This window comes from Atta colombica, unplaced genomic scaffold, assembly GCF_001594045.1.
Source record: "Atta colombica isolate Treedump-2 unplaced genomic scaffold, Acol1.0 scaffold13, whole genome shotgun sequence".
Lineage (NCBI taxonomy): Eukaryota > Metazoa > Arthropoda > Insecta > Hymenoptera > Formicidae > Atta > Atta colombica.
In genome coordinates, this window is record NW_017259217.1 from 1,045,283 (window position 1) to 1,062,120 (window position 16,838).

General features: G+C 38.6%; 1 pseudogene; it reads right to left on the reverse strand.

Annotated features, from left to right (window-relative positions):
• Window positions 1-3,923: 3,923 nt before the first annotated feature.
• On the reverse strand, window positions 3,924-7,850 carry LOC108684239 (annotated as a pseudogene).
• Between the last annotated feature and the right edge of the window lie 8,988 nt (window positions 7,851-16,838).

Here is a 16,838-nt window from a genome sequence, read left to right on the forward strand (position 1 = left end):
GCGATATTGTAACGTGATTAGTCGTTGTCGATACTTCGCCAGAGATGAACAAGGCTGATGTACGCGCGCGTGAAAAAATTGCGAGAGAGATCGAGAAGACGAGTCGATCCGCAAGAAACATCGCGCTTTAAAAACCGGTAGAATCGAGGAGGACATGGCATTGGACAGGCATTTTAAACCTATTATTAAACCTCTGCAGCAGATCGTTGACAGCCCTGTACGCGCGATAAAGAGACAGTCGACGATAACGCAGCATCTGCCTCCAAGCGTGAGAGAAAAGAGGAGGAGGAAGAGGAGAAAGAGGAGGAGGAGGAGGGAGAGAAAGCGAGCGAGACGTTCGAGCGTTCTACGACTCCGCGTAAATCCGATGATCGATCGCACGATCATGTACAGCCGATAACTTCCACACCACGTAGCAAAATCGTACCGACGATAGAGTCGTTGGACAATGTTTTCGAAACGACGGAAGACTTGTTAGCGACGAAGGTTCAAAATCGGTTGCAAACGTCGGAAGGTCGAGAGGCATTTACGAGCCAGCTTGGACCCGCTGGGTCAAAAGTACGTCGAGACTATCCTGAGAGGAACGCGAGATAAACAGAAGAGCGATATAGATTATGTGTAGATTATGTGTGCGTTTACCTACACAAGGATTGATGTTTGGCAATAAACGTTTCGACGTGGATGATGCGGGCAACATAATTATCGGTGATCGTGTACGATACGTCGGTACACTTGGTCTTTATGAGTTGATTTTCAAGAGAATTCCTGACGATCTCCTTTATACGGAAGATATGAACAAGTACAAGAGCATGCTGCTGGCGAACGCGCACAAACACAAGCATCAATCGCAGGACCGATTATTGAGCAATAGGAGATACAAGTACAAATACGTAATCGTGCCGTTAATGTTGATCACAACAGAAACAGAAGAAGAAATCTGGAAAGGGATCTGCCTCAATGATGCAATGATATTGAATGACAACGTGATTGATTACGTGTATTGGGATGCTCCCAACGAACTGATGAATCGTCTACGATTGCTCGACGCTTCGACCGAGCGGGCAACAACGCTCGTGACAACGAGATGTTATCGATCATTGAGAAACTTCGCGAAGCTGGTCTTATTATAAATTAAATCGCGTATAGTCGAAACGAGTCAGTCGAGTAGTGTCAGTGAGAAAAAAAAATTCTTTTGCTCTGTGTATTACGCGTTGAATCATGAAAAAGAGATTCAGCGAAAAGAGAAAACTTAGCTCCGAGAGACGTCGACTCGTCGAGGAATTGCATACTCCGGCGAGAAGAAATTTTCCGCGAAGGCGCGTCATAGTTCGAGGATACGACGATCTGTGGCAAGCTGATATCGTCGAGATGCGTCCGTACTCAGGCTTCAACAGAGGCCACCATTAAATACTCACCGTCATCGATGTGTTGAGAACGCGTAGGCCGTACCACTCAAGAGCAAGAGTGGAAGCGAGACGGCTAATGTTATCGCTGAGATAATTCGAGCGAGTGAAAGATATCCGAAAAATTTACAAACGGATATGGGGAAGGAATTTTACAACGCCGATGTGCAGAAAATCTTGAAAAAACATGTTAATCACTATTCCACGTATTCGACATTGAAAGCGTCAGTAGTCGAGCGGTTCAATTGCACGCTCAAAAACGACATATGGAAGATGTTTACACTCAACGGCAATTACAAGTGAATCGACGAGCGTCTCGTATCAGATTACAACGCGCGATTATTGGCATGCGACCTACTCACGTAACTCCTGCGATCGCCGAAAGACTCTTGGACATGGTGTACAGCGCGATAAAGATTGCTGGTCCGTCAAAATTTAAAGTGCAAAATTTTAAAGCAATTCGGTACGCGTGAGCAAGACGATTTTTGAGAAGAGTTACACACCAAATTGGACCACCGAGATGTTTACAATCGTTAAGATACAGCGTACCAATCCCGTAACCTATCTATTCGAGGATTATCGCGGAAAATCCGTCGCTGGAGTGTTTTACGAGCATGAGTCGCGCTACTCATCTGGACATGTATCTCGTGGAGAAAATACTGCGCAGGAAAGAAGATAAGGTGTACGTCAAATGGCTTCGATGGATTATAATTCATGAATACACAAAAACAATATCATTTGATAAAATTTTGATTCGTGTATTTTTATTTCTACATATAAAAATATATCAATATAAATATATAAACGTATTTTTTTTTATTATCCTTTCCATCTTCGTTTTGGAATATACAGATATAAATGTACATGAAATGAAAAAATAATAGTAGTACATAATAATAATATACATAAATGATAAAAAGAAATATGGGATACATAAAATGTAACAAATACTAGTAGTATATAAATGTTAAAAACATATGATATGTATTATATGAAAGTATAGTAATCATAATACTAATAACAAATGCTATTACATAAAAACATGTTAATAATATTTGTATAAATGTGAAAAAAGTGTAAATTACAATAAGTAATACATAATAGTAACATATATTATAAAGGTATCCGCCAATGCCCCCACGGTAACGTCTCCGGTACGTATCGTTTATCATCGTATGGACTCAAAGCGATTTTCGATTCGGATATCATGTATACCTCGTGTAATTTAGATCGTAATTTCAATCGTATACACGATGATGGCGAGTCATTCGATCTCTTCGTTCAAACACCGTGTAATCATCGAACGTTATCGTTTGCGCTACGACGTTATTCTTTATAAAGTAACTTTTTTAGTGTCCTTGCCGTCCACTCTCACCGCGTACATCTTCGCTATTAATCCAACGAATTCGGTCATTATCGCACCATTATTTTCATCAGGCCGGGTACTTTTTTGTTCGCGAGAGGCATACCATACACGTTGTCTGCCGGATAATCGTTCGTGTCGAATCTAGCGATATCGCGTTTCATATTCTTGTAAACATCGTCGCATTCTATATGATAAATGAAACTGTCCGTGTTGGTACATGATCTTGCATTTATCGCGATACATGGTGACATGTACTCGTAGTGAAATTCGTACAAGCAGACTTTCGATATGTTGAGTATGCACATACCCACGTAAATCGGCTTGTTGAACTTTACCTCGAGTTTGCGCATTTCGACGGCGATTAAATTTCCCGCAAAGACACTGCGACTGTCGGTTTCGCGATCATTGCCTCCGCCCCATACCGTCCGTCCAATTTTGTTATTAAATTATAAATTAATTTTACATCAACTTAATTGCGCACATTATCCATGGTCTTACCGAATATCGCGTTGTTCATTAGTTTATACAAATTTTTTTCGAAATCGTTTTTTGCTCGCGTTCTAAATTGTGTATTGAGTTCAATGTAATCGCGGAGCCATGGAGATTAAGCGAATTGTAGCACCCAGTGGATCTTTGTTACGCGAAGACCGTGACGAATACATTGCTGCAGGTTGCGATAGTGGATGATGTAACGCTGCTTATTGTACAACGTCGCTAGAAGTTTATCTTCGCGCTTGCCGGGCAGTTTATCGTGCTTTGGGCAGAAAGGTAGATCAGTGTGTCGGTCATATAGATGCTGCGGATACTCAAGATCCACCTCGAGAATATAACCGGATGAATCCGGAACGATCGCGTTTACATCAAAGCTCACAGCGATCCATTGAAATTCGGCGTATGGCAAAGGTTGATACATCGTCCATCCGTACAAATTATTCACATTGTAGTACATCAAGTATGACAATGGTTTCGATGGATCGAATGAACGCAAGTACTTGTTATTAGCCTGTGCACATCTGCTGGAACATTGACAGACCGCCGCGTATACCGCGCTCGATGAACATGACCATATCAATATCGGTGAGCAACTCGAATCTTACATGCGTATGTTTCAGCATGGCATCCTACGTGAAACCTGGCAATGTATAATAATGCGCGGGATCGAGACAGTAACTCGCAATGCGAGAACACTTGCGGAAATTTTCGAAAATGTCAGCTAATAATAAGACATCAGCTAATAACAAGACAGTTTTCAAGTACAAATCACTGTACTCGCCGAGCGTTCGGATGGAGAATCACTGCCATACGTTCACGGCGTGAGCGTAATCGCTCTCGGATACGGTATCGCCTGTCAACGAACTGAAAAATAATTCGCGCGGTAGTAAGCGCGTGTTCTGCAATTTTTCGACGCAGTCAATGTATTCGTACGGAAAGACACCTTTTCGTGTGAGAAGATCGAAATCCTCCGCGCTGAGCTTGCAAAATTCGGAATGTACAATTTTTAATTTATCTTTGCCGAGATACGACGCTAGTTTATCGAGGCTTGCATTTAGAAATTTGAAAGAATCAATGAATCTTAATTTTTCTGAAAATTCTTTTCAGTTTTGTCTTTGGTGCTATCGACATGTTTGGTGAATGAAATATATTTTTCCTTCGTTATCGGTAGTACATCTACATGTCCATCGTATGAAGTAGCAATTTCTTTAATTATAAAATGAGCATCCTAGCCCGATAAATTGTGAAATACAATCGGAATATAGAACGAATTTTTATAATTTAAGTTACAATTTGAATGCGCTGGATCGCGGTATCTACTGGTGAGATGACAATGATCGCGGACTCGCGTATCGTCCGGCGCGAACGGTTTCTCCCAGATGTGACAATGCGCTACAGTATGCCTCCCATTGCTGTTTAGACAACATTTCCATGGGCACGTTGGCGGATACGATATTTTTCACGCGATGTGCCAAATCATTGAGTTGTTGCGCGAACCAGATTATACAGCCTTCATCGCGACGGAAGTAATACGACGATAATGTGTCGTCGTACGCGCATCGTGCGTAATAGCCTATGCTAAACGCTTCATGCCGCTGATACGCGTACGACAACGCGTCTTTCTTGTCGGATTCTGTCTTATGTAGGACGCATTCCAGATCGACATAGACGATGAACAGCACTCGTTCCCGGTTGCTGCAGTTATCCAATTTGAGCCACTTGTCGTCCTCACTCGGCAGTCGGATGACGCAGTCGTTAATGGCAGTCCACTTCATGCAATTGCAATTTTTCGTACGAATTGAAGTAATGGAAACACCTGTAAATAATAGAGAAATCATTTTTCATTATTTCTTTTTTTACTGTTTTTTTTATTGGCTTTTCTTATTATACTTACCGATCGCAGAAAAATTTCTTGTTTTTTTTCCCATTAATCTGCGAGCTCACAAGACGCGATAGATTTTTTATCCACGCAAAGTGGCCAAGGTTGTATGAATCTTGTAAATACAGGAGATTGACGTGCTTCTCCTTCTTGTTATCGGTGAGCAACAGAGGAACGACTTGTTTATTCTTGATGTCGTACACGTTGATCGACACCGCGTTCAACCGTTCGAATTGAGAAATGTCTTTTAAAGTTATTGGAAACTCAATGTTTGTGAGATTCAATTATACTGTCGTATAATTCGGATAGGACGATTCGTATACTTTTCAGTTGGGTACAGAGCGGCGACCACCAACCACGCGAAGCACGCATTGTCCCGTCGTACGAACACTGATTACCGTTCGTTTCGTCGCTATTTCTCGTGGCACTTCGATGTGACATCCCGCACGCAGGGGATTTAGTTTGTTCACATTGATAGTTAAATTCAATATACGTGACAATGCCCACCCGCTGTCGCGTTTCTAGAACTCTTCGAGTGATGCTAGGATAGGCTCGATGATACGTGCTGCTCGTATCACAAATCGGTATATCGGTATACCTCGCTGTTCTTTGTAACTAAGCTCTTATTAGCACGTTTATCCTTCGTTGCGAACTCACCGTTGAACGTGTTCACTTTTATATTACCGTCTTTCTACAGCGTTTCGCACTCGTTCTAGAGCTACATTTCCAGTGTCTTCTAAAAATCGTTGCGGCTCAATGTGATTAGAGTTTATCACCGCACCTGTCAATATACGACTCTCGAACACGACGTTGATCTCTCGCCAGACAAGAGATCGTTGCTACTCGCGACTTTGCACCCGCGAGTCACGCGATTCTCGCCACCACGGATTGTCTGTGTCCAACGACGAGATGCGGATGCTTGGCACGACAAAGTTCTTCGAGCTGCTCGATGCACTCGTTGTAGCCGCGAAACACCAGAGTAGCGATCGCATTGCTCCAACAGTTCGCGTTCCACTCGCTCATGATTTTCCATGTCTTTTCATAGTTTTTAGAACACGTCGCATTCTTCCACGGAGCACTTGCACGTAACTCGTTCAGTCACGTTGCAACATCGTGACATATCTAGAATATCATAACGTTCTAACACCTTTTCATTATGTTTGTTTGCGAAAGTGCACTGTTCGCACTCAAAGCATTGTTCGTCGCATCTATTGAAAAGTTTTAGTGCAAGATCGCGATCACGAAACTTCATCTATATATTGTCAATAATCAGCAGTTCGACATACTTTTCATTACCCACGGGAATCTTAATGCACATGCACCAATCTTGGCTCTTATCTGCGATTTTTTTCGCCCAATAATAATCGTCCTTTATTACATTTCTATTCCACCAATGTCTCTTTTCATACTCATCGTCCTCGTAACATTTGTCTCGTAACCGTGAGTACACTTTCTGTCGTGCGAGTAAAGACCAGTCAGAAATGGGCTCTTTAATAACTATTCCATTTTTATTGCGATGTATTGCGGCCATTTGTCTTTCAATGCTCGGCTCAAACGCATCAATTGCGTTCGATACCGATCGTCTGTGATTGTTTCAGTTCATAATACACTACGCCGAGCTGGTCCCACCAAATACAAAGCATGACCTTGGACGTCAAAATCACCGTTCTTGAAGCGTTGAAACCACTCACGACACGTTCTTTCACTAATAGCGGCCTCACCATAAGTATTTGAGAGCATTCGATGAGCCTCAGCCGCAGAGTTCTTCATATTGAAGCAAAAAATTAAAACCTCCCGCAAATGACAAGAATTTGGCTCGTAAACTGACATTTTCAATCGAGAATAACTTTATGATGCAGACACAAATCGACTAATGTTTCTATGGGGTTATGTTGACAGATGTCCAAGTTTATTGTATGACATCTATGATCTATTTATTTCGACCACCATTTACCGCTAAAGCCATGTATAGGAAAACGACGGAAGCAAAGTTGTACACCTAATATTAAAAATAAAAATTTACGAAATTTTAATAAATATCTGTTCAAAATAATATCAATGAGACATTTGTTTATAGCGAATAAAAATTTATTCAATAAAAAAAATAATATTTTAATTTAAGTATTATTTCTTAAAGTAAATATTTATTTATTGTAAACAAATGTCCCATTGATACTATTTAAACAAATATTACAATTTTGTAAATTTTTTTCAATATAATTTTTTTGTGTTATAATCTCTTCATTCCTTTCATCGAAGATGCATTCAAGTCGTACATCGAGAGTTAGAGATATCGTGTATATATTCCCAATCTGTGCATTTTCTAAATTAACTAGAACTTTATTTGTTAATGTCATCTTTATATGAGTAAATTCTTTTCCTATTTATCAGTGAAAATTTAAATTTAATCCAATTCCTTGTTGGTGAATAAAATTCTTTTTTTATTGGCACAAAGTTGGGACATTTGTAGACATCATATACAAGTATATTACGAGAGAATTAAAATATACACGCAATCCAATACATTCGTTACATTTCTTTAATCATAAAAAAACGTACAAGGATTTAACCTACTAGGGTTAGGATCGAACATGTCCACGTTTATTTTGGCCAATAAGCGCTTATTTGCGCTTTTTTGCTGCCCTACCTCGACGAAATAAGCATTTTGTGAGCACGATGTGGCTCGGTATGGCGTCATGGATGAACGCATCTCTGAATACTTACATCGCCAAAGCAATGCTTATAAGCGCTTAAAGCATGTAAGCGTGCAAACCAAACACAGCCTGAGCGTCGACACCTTTAATATAGTAAGTCCCAAGATACATGACTCGCAGCCATGTAGTGGATTGGAAAAGCGCTTATAAATTTGAGTTTTTATAAAATTACAGAATGATTTTCCCAAAAAAAAAGACATAATTTGGTCGTGTTATAAAAATTGTTTATAGCGAATGTATTTTTAAATCAGAATTATATAATAATATAACGTTAATGAATTCATTATATAAAGATAATATTCACATTAATAATAATAATAATATTGAACAGTAATAAGTAAATATAATACTTGATTAAATACTATATGAAAATTGTAATTGAATAATTATGTATGAAAAAATAATATATAGTATGAAAATTGTAATTATGGTAAATGTAAAGTTGTAATTTAATAATACACACACACACACACACATACACACACACATACACACACACACACATACACACACACACATATATAAAATGCATACTTTATTACGAGAATACTTTATCGTATACAAATATAACAGTCTATACAATATACAGCGTCTCCGCTCAAAAAATTTGATTTAATTTGTTAGTAAAACTTAACTTTTATTATTGGATATGGAAAAAAATTCGTGGCGATTTTTTCCCATATCCAATAATAAAATTATTGGTACAATAGTAAATACAATAGTAAAATTAAAGTGTTTTTCTTAGAGTATTAAAATCAATTTAAATCAAATATGCTCCATTATTTTCTATAATATTTTTAGAGCCATAATTTCATCGCGATAGAATTTCTGTGGTTTCTGATCAAAAAACTGCTTCAAGTGATTTTCACAGGCCTCACATTTGAAGCTAGCTTTACACCATTAAGAGAGTTCTGCAGAGATCTAAACAAATGAGTCTAAGGGTGCTATGTCAGGACTATACAGTGGATGCATTAAAACTTCCCAGCCAAGCTCTCGCAATTTTTGCCGAGTCATCAAAGATGTGTGGTCGAGCGTTGTCGTGATGGAAGATGACACCTTTCCTATTGATTCTGGCCGCTTCCTCTCAATTGCTTGTTGTAATCTCTGCAGTTCACAGTAGAGTTCGGAATTAATTGTTTGATTGGACGATAACAGCTCATAGTGAACGATTCCCTTCCAGCCCCACCACATCATCTTCTTCCTCATCAATCCAGGTTTTGCGATTGCTTGAGCCTTCTCTCCTTTTTTTATCCACGATCTTTTTCTAGTTGGATTATCATAGGTGATCCATTTTTCATCGCCAGTTATCATTCTCTTCAGAAATGGCTCAATTTCATTCCGTTTCAGTAGCGTATTAACGTATTAATTCAGTAGCGAATTAACAAATGTTAATTCGGTCCATCATGTTCCTAACACTCAACTCGTGAGGAACCCAAACATCGCTTCTTTTTGTATCCAGCTTTGTGTAAATGATTTAAAACTGTTTTGTGGTCGATGTCTAGTTTCGTGGCAATCTCCACAGTGCTCACATGCTTATCATGCTCGACTTTTACCATGATTTCATCGGACTTTTCAGTGATTGGTCGATCGGAGTGAGGTTCATCTTTCACATCGAAATATGTTTAACTCTTCAGTTCACATTTTTTCTCCGCCAGTTTCAGTTGGAATCTTGCAAAGTACTAGGCTTGTTAAGTTAATCGGTGAAAGTGAAAGTGGCCCTTAAGATGTTAATACAGTCCTAGGATTGACTTACGACAATTTTAAATGTAATAATCGACTATGAATACCGACTTGTTTCGCGTTATGAGAAGTTGATACTGAATCTTTTCTTACATTGATGATACGAAGCAAAATCCTGTTTTTTGATTGATTGCAGAACATCGTACGACGCACGTCGGATCCAGTATGAATCCAGTAAATGAATGTCAGTTGTCGTATGACGGATGTCACGACATACGTAGTGTGAATCCTATATTTCAGTATGCTAGGTTCATTCGGAGCGATCCCGAGCAACTCCCGAGAGACAAAAATGAACAATATTATATTATAGAAGTCATAGACGGTTGTAGTCTTAAGTCATAGGAAATTGATCAATTCTAATCGAGTATTCTCCTTATATTTGATTGTAATTGATTGGTTTCCTATAACTTAAGATTCCACGATTGTCTTTGACTTCCGTGTAGAGGACTTTTTAAGCCAATTTTACATTAGTTGCAAGCCGATCGCAAGTTGTTGCGACAACCAATATGAAGTCATTGATTTCAAAATGCAAGCTAGCTGGCAAGCAAGGCCGGAAACAGCACAATTCCATCATGGATAGTTAATAGTCCGATTTCGCGTTCGCGCTTTCTACACCTGAAACAATTGCTCACAATTCACAGATTTACTACTATGAGTGCGTTCGGGGAGACACTATTCGCGCTATGGACGCAAACGCTACCAACGCTGTTCTTGGAGTCAATAGCGTGATAGCGTTAGCAAGCTCCATGAACGATCCTAGTGTAATGTTGATAGCGTTTAACCAGAAAAATATATTCGTCGAGATTAAGTTAATGTAGGAGATTCTGTTTTCAATCACCAACCAAACTTTTCTCTATAATTAAAATTTTTAAGGTAAGGTTTTTGTAAAGTATTTGTAATGCAAATTTTTAATTTTCTCATAGTGAATAACAGAACGCAATCTCTATGATAGCAATCTCTATGAAGCTTGCCGACTGGATCGGACTGAATAATGTAAACTAGATCAAAAATTAATCGATAAAAGAAAGAACTTGATCAATGATCGATTTCAGAAGAAAAAGCATATCTACATCTAATAAGAACCTTAAGCATCTGCAGCGAAATATCCTGCCGCGCTATACCGCAATAGTAACTTTTTTCCGTACACGGGAATTAAAAATTGTTAGTAACAAGATATCTCTGATTTTCACATTTATAATGAAATTAAATACAAAAATTGAACTTCACAGAAACTTTGAAAAGTTAAAGATGATATATAAGCAAGAATTCACTCCAGCCTAGTGCCATTAAAGATGCTCAGCAGAGATTAAGATTGAGATTGCATTCATTATGATAAAATTTAAAATTCACACATTCGGATTGAGAAATGTGTAGCCAATCAATTTGCCGATTTTCCATAAAAATTGTATACTGATTGACTACATTTCTCGATCTGAGAACTCGGACCGAGTTCTAGCATCATGGACATTAATCCTAAGAGAGAAAAGTTTGGTGCCACTCGAGAACAGAATCCCCTTGAACATTAATCTAACTTTGACGAATGTTAAACGCTACCAATTCTACGCTAAGATTCACGGATTTGTAAACGCTAACTAATACACTACGTCGGAAGGAATAGTGTTGATAGCGTGCAGTGTGATGTAACATGCTACCATTAGTGATATCATGATCGTATTTGTTAGCGCTATCTGCAGCTCTGCGAACAATTTGTAGCGCTAAATAGCGCGAATAGTGTCTTCCCGAACGCACCCTACATCAAAAGTTCCAAAATGGCGACGTTTAAAGGAACTCGAAATTTGACCAATCAGGAGATTGGTATTTCTCATGACTTGACTATTACTAGAGGGACTCTAAACAATATTATGTAAAGTCGGGTTCACACTTTGATGAAAAAACGGAAAGCGAAAGCCAATCAGAACTCTCGGAGAAACTCTCGGAAAGACAAAAGCAGACAAGCAAAATGTACCGCCTATCATGGTGTAAGAAATAAGGAGTGCTTATGCGTAAGCATTTCTATTGACCGATAAGAAAGCGTGACAAGTTTCTGCCATCTTATAAAATATTAGCGGATATTTGAAGCAAGTTGAGCAAATTCTTAAAGAATATATATATAAATATTTATTATAAATGTATTTTGATAATATTGGGAGTACAAATTAGTTCGATCCGTTTTTTTGTTCAAAAATGCATTTATTTCAAAACAAAATGAATGAAGATCAATTAAAGTATTGTCCATCACTGCTTACTATTTTTTCCCATCTCTCAGGCAATTTTCAAATTCCATCTCGAAAAAATGACTCGTCTTTGAAGGCGATCCAATTTTAGAACCAATTTTCGATTTCTGCGAAAGAAGTGAACCGGTGACTTGCTGCATCCTTCGAAACAACCAGTAAGATCAGAAGGAGCAATGTGCGGAGAATACGGGTGCGATAAAACATCCCATTTGAGCGTTTCCAAATATTTTTTTACAACTTTAGCGACATGAGGCGTTGTCATGAAGAAGAATAACTTTATCATGTCTTTGCTCGTATTTCGATCGTTTTTTTCGCAATGCACAGCTCGAATCAATTGTAGCCGATACCGATCGCGTGTAATGAAATCACCAAGTTTCAGCAACTCATAACAAGACTCTTTTGGTCCCATCAGACACAGAGCATGATCTTCGAACCATGAATGTTCGGCTGTGGTGTTGATGTTGAGGTCGATGGCAACGATTGACCGAGTTTAACCTAGTATTTTTTCTTCTTGGGTTGTCATAGAATATCCATTTCTCATCTCCAGTCACAATCCGATGGAAAAAACCTTTTCTTTTATCTTTGAATCAGCTGTTCGCAAGTGAAAAATCACCTTTTAACGTCTCTCGATTTCAGTTCATAAGGCACCCAATTTCCTAATTTTTGAATCATTCCCATGGCTCTCAATCGTACAGAAACGTCTTGTTGAGTTACCCCCAATGATTCTGCAAGCTCCTCTTGCGTTTGACTCTGATCTTCTTCGAGTAATGCCTCTAATTCTTTGTCTTCGAATTTTTTTGGCTGTCCAGAGCGTGACTTGTCTTCAACGCTGAAATCTCCATCTTTGAAATCATTTTCTACATGATTTATCAGTTGGAGTAGTGTCATCATAAATTTCGACAAGCATTCGATGGGCTTCAGCCGCACTTTTCTTCCAATTAAAGCAGAAAATCAAAACCTCTCGCAAATGCTGTTTGGTTAACAAATTCGACATTTCAAACACAGTAAAAATCAAGGTTTTTGTATGAAATTCAAAGTGATATAAACTGAATATTATTAGCAGATGTTTAACCTTTCTGAAACCTTCAAAATTAGTCGTCACTATGAATCATTCACAATAGCTGGAGCCATCTTTAGGGAAACGGACCGAACTTTGTACTCCCAATATACATAAGTGTAAACGAACAAAAATAAATATATATGTAACAATAAATATATATATGTAAAAAAAATATAAATATATATTTAAATTATTTATTAGTAACTCTACGGTTTGTAAATATAAATTTTTTTGTTATACTTTCTTTTGTGATTTTCAACCGAAATTTGTTTGTTAATTATTTGTTCTAATGTAAATTCGCGTACGAATTAAATATAACGATATTGTCATATTTGTTATTTTTTCTTCTACTTTATCTGCAATTATTTTAAAAATTCCTGAACTCTGTTGAATGAAGGTCCCATGATAATTTTGAAATTCTTTGTTCATTATTTTTCCTACTTCCAATAAAAGAAGAAGAATTTATTAATCTTCCTTTTGAAATGTAGTTAATCCAGTCGTTTTGTGGATTAACTATCATTTCAGTCGAAGTGCCTAAATAATGATTGTACTTGTTTGCAAATCTGGATGCCGCGTAACCGGTAATTTAAGTCTCTCTTCTTGAATAATGTCAATAATTTTTCAACTTGATTTAGTAATGCCAATTCTTGTAATGTAGGGGAATAAGTAAATGAATTATTATCTATTGTGACGTGACGTTTTCCGTCCGTTACAAGAATCGGAAGATCCCGACCGAACAGCAGGACTCTGGCGTCCTGAATCCTTCCACTTTTTAGAAGGCGAACGTATTTGCGCTCTCTTATTCGTTTTTTCATCGATTTCGCGTTTGTTTCGTTTTATTTGCGCGCCCCGCAGATTTTGTGCGGTGATTTATCGTTTCTTTTCGTGCGTTATCGTACTGCGAATTTTGCAAGATAATTGGCGATCCCCTTGCGACCTTGGGAATTTTGTATAGAAAAAGAGAAGACGACTGATACCGAGAATCAGAAGAGGAATGATGGAGGGTGGTTTGGCCGGGGTGTCTATACTACAGGACGGATAGCACGCAGGTGATATCGCTTCGCATTTCGATATCTTTGCTTTGGTTCGAGACCTGTTTTATCACCATTACAGGCGCATGGCGACGGGGCCGCGAGGACAGCGATCGGAGATGGCCACTCTACTTCCAAGTGTCGGTGAGAGACCCCATGACGGAGCTCGCAGAGCCCTCTCAGGAAAGGTCAGCGCCCAGAATCGGAACCGGAGACCGCGACTTTGGGGATACCGACATCGAGAGGCGAGTCTCCCACGAATCTGAGATCCGGGAGGACTTCCGAGGCGGTTGAAGGAAACGTGACGGCCCGGTCGAATTTTGCACGCTAGGATACAGGATGCGTAGTTGACACGGCGCAATTCGCGGAATTTGCAGAACCCGCACTAATTAGGCGCGAAAAGACCCTCTCGTGATAGCGATCACCGCGTGCTCCTGGAAGGATCAGCGCTTGTGCTGTGGCGAACGAGCGAGGAACACAGCCGCAGGACGCTAAGAGTGCCCAGGGTAGCGAGCGAAAAGAAAGCCTGAGAGGACTACCAGGGTGAGACGAACGTAACCAGTTTACAAGGTTGCCAATTTTCATGTCCGGGAGGTGCGCGTAATTATTGTTGTCGTATTCTGTGTGCGAGAGGCACGCAGTATTGTCGTACGTTGAATTTTGCGCGATATTTATTCTGAGCGCTTCTCGCGACGACTCATTGTAAAATTTTCGGGAGAGTTACTTTTCGCGTCCGCCTTAGCCACAGCCTGGTCAATTTATGAAATCTTGTCGCATGCCAATTGGTCTTGTATCGAAATTTTGTATCGTGATGTCTGTACATTCTCTATCTATTTCCGGCATTTTATAAAGTCATTCGAAGCTTCGCGGACGAGGTTACGCCGTGTTCGCGAGGAGACCGCAACCGTCTCGTATTCTGTCTCGTAGCGTCAGCTATTGTTCGTGTAATTTGCGAAAAATACTCTTACGTGGCGTGAGCTCGTGTCGTCGAGAAGTAGCGCAATTAATACGCTCCGCGTAGAGCGTATCGGAGCATGTGCGAGGCTATAGTAGCGCATTGCGATCGCATATTGTGTCGTGACCTTGTCAACGAGTACCAACGAGAGCCGGAACTTGACCAAATATATTTGTTATTTCTTCTTGTTTATAATTATATGATTTATTGCCGCCGTCTATTCGCTCCTCCCCACGGTTTTTTATCCTTGACCACGAACCGCCCTCTCTGCCATTTCCGAGGCTAAACCGTCGATTACGAGAGCCATCGATGTTCGCAATTTAGAAAATCGCGTAGAGAATCTCCCGATAATTAATTTCGATAAAGAGTGGCACGCTCGCTCGTACCTGGCGCCCAACTATCGTTTTCGAGAGCGGAGCTCGCAGGAGAGACCGCGTAACGACATGTTTTCTATCGCATTTCCGATGAGGCCAAACGTAGGTTCGTTATAAAGACGGGAATTCTGCCGTCGAGTCGAGAAAGAATTAGCTGCGAACGCGCGACGAAGTTGCGCCATATTCGTGAGTGCGGTTGCACTATATATAATATCTATTAATAACAAATAAAGTGTTGCATGCATAAATATAAAATCGTAAGAATTTTTCTCGATGGTAATTTATTCATTTATTTTTACAATTAAATCTAAAAAAAAGTGCAAATATAAAATAGATTGAATTACACTATTTAATATGTTATTATAAATAATATTAATTATTAATAACAGTAATGATTAATAATTATACAAAATAAGTTTAATTATAAACGTTTTCATGAATATCTACAATGTAATTACATTACCGCTAAAATTAAATATATAATTTATTTTCAATAAAATAATAGCACATTTGAGACCTGAAATTATGAATTAATTACAATTATATATTTTACTAAATTATTACTAAATTTTTACTAAATGTACAATCATATTGTTAAAATGTATGAAATTAATTATAATATTTATATTTTCTTTATTTTTCAAAAGTAATTATATTTTCCTGCTGTATTTTAGCATTGTCATAAGAAACTTGGGATGAACCTTTACAACATATTAGAAACATATTAGAAAATTAATTATTACAATTAGGTATATTCACAATATTAAAAAATTAATGTTTAAAATAATAATAAATTAATAATAAAATAATAATTTGTCCAGAAATTTTAAGTACTTATGTATATAATACATTTGCGTAGAAAGTATAAATTTGAATTTCAATATTATTGATTATATTAGGTGTACAACTTTGCTTCCGCCGTTTTCCTATAGATGGCTTTAGCGGTAAGTGGTGATCGAAATAAATAGATCATAAACGTCATACAATAAACTTGAGCAACATAACCCCATAGAAACATTAGTCGATTTGTGTCTGCATCATAAAGTTATTTTCGATTAAAAATGTCAGTTTACGAGCCAAATTCTCGTCATTTGCGGGAAGTTTTAATTTTTTGCTTCAATATGAAGAAATCTGCGGCTGAAGCTCATCGAATGCTCTCAAATATTTATGGTGAGGCCGCTATTAGTGAAAGAACGTGTTGTGAGTGGTTTCAACGCTTCAAAAACGGTGATTTTGACGTTGAAGACCGATATAGCGATGGAAGAGAAAAGATTTTCGAAGATGCAGAATTGGAGGCATTACTTGAGCAAGACTCGTGTCAAAATCAAGAAGAATTGGCACGATCATTGGGAGTGACTCAACAAGTCATTTCAAAACGCCTCAAAGCCATTGGGAATGATTCAGAAGCAAGAAAATTGGGTGCCGTACGAATTGAAGCCGAGAGATGTTGAACGGCGTTTGTTTGCTTGTGAACAGCTGTTTGAAAGGCAAAGACGGAAGGGATTTCTGCATCGCATTGTGACTGGGGACGAAAAATGGGTTCATTATGATAATCTCAAGCGCAGAAAATCATGGGGAGTTCCCGGCCAT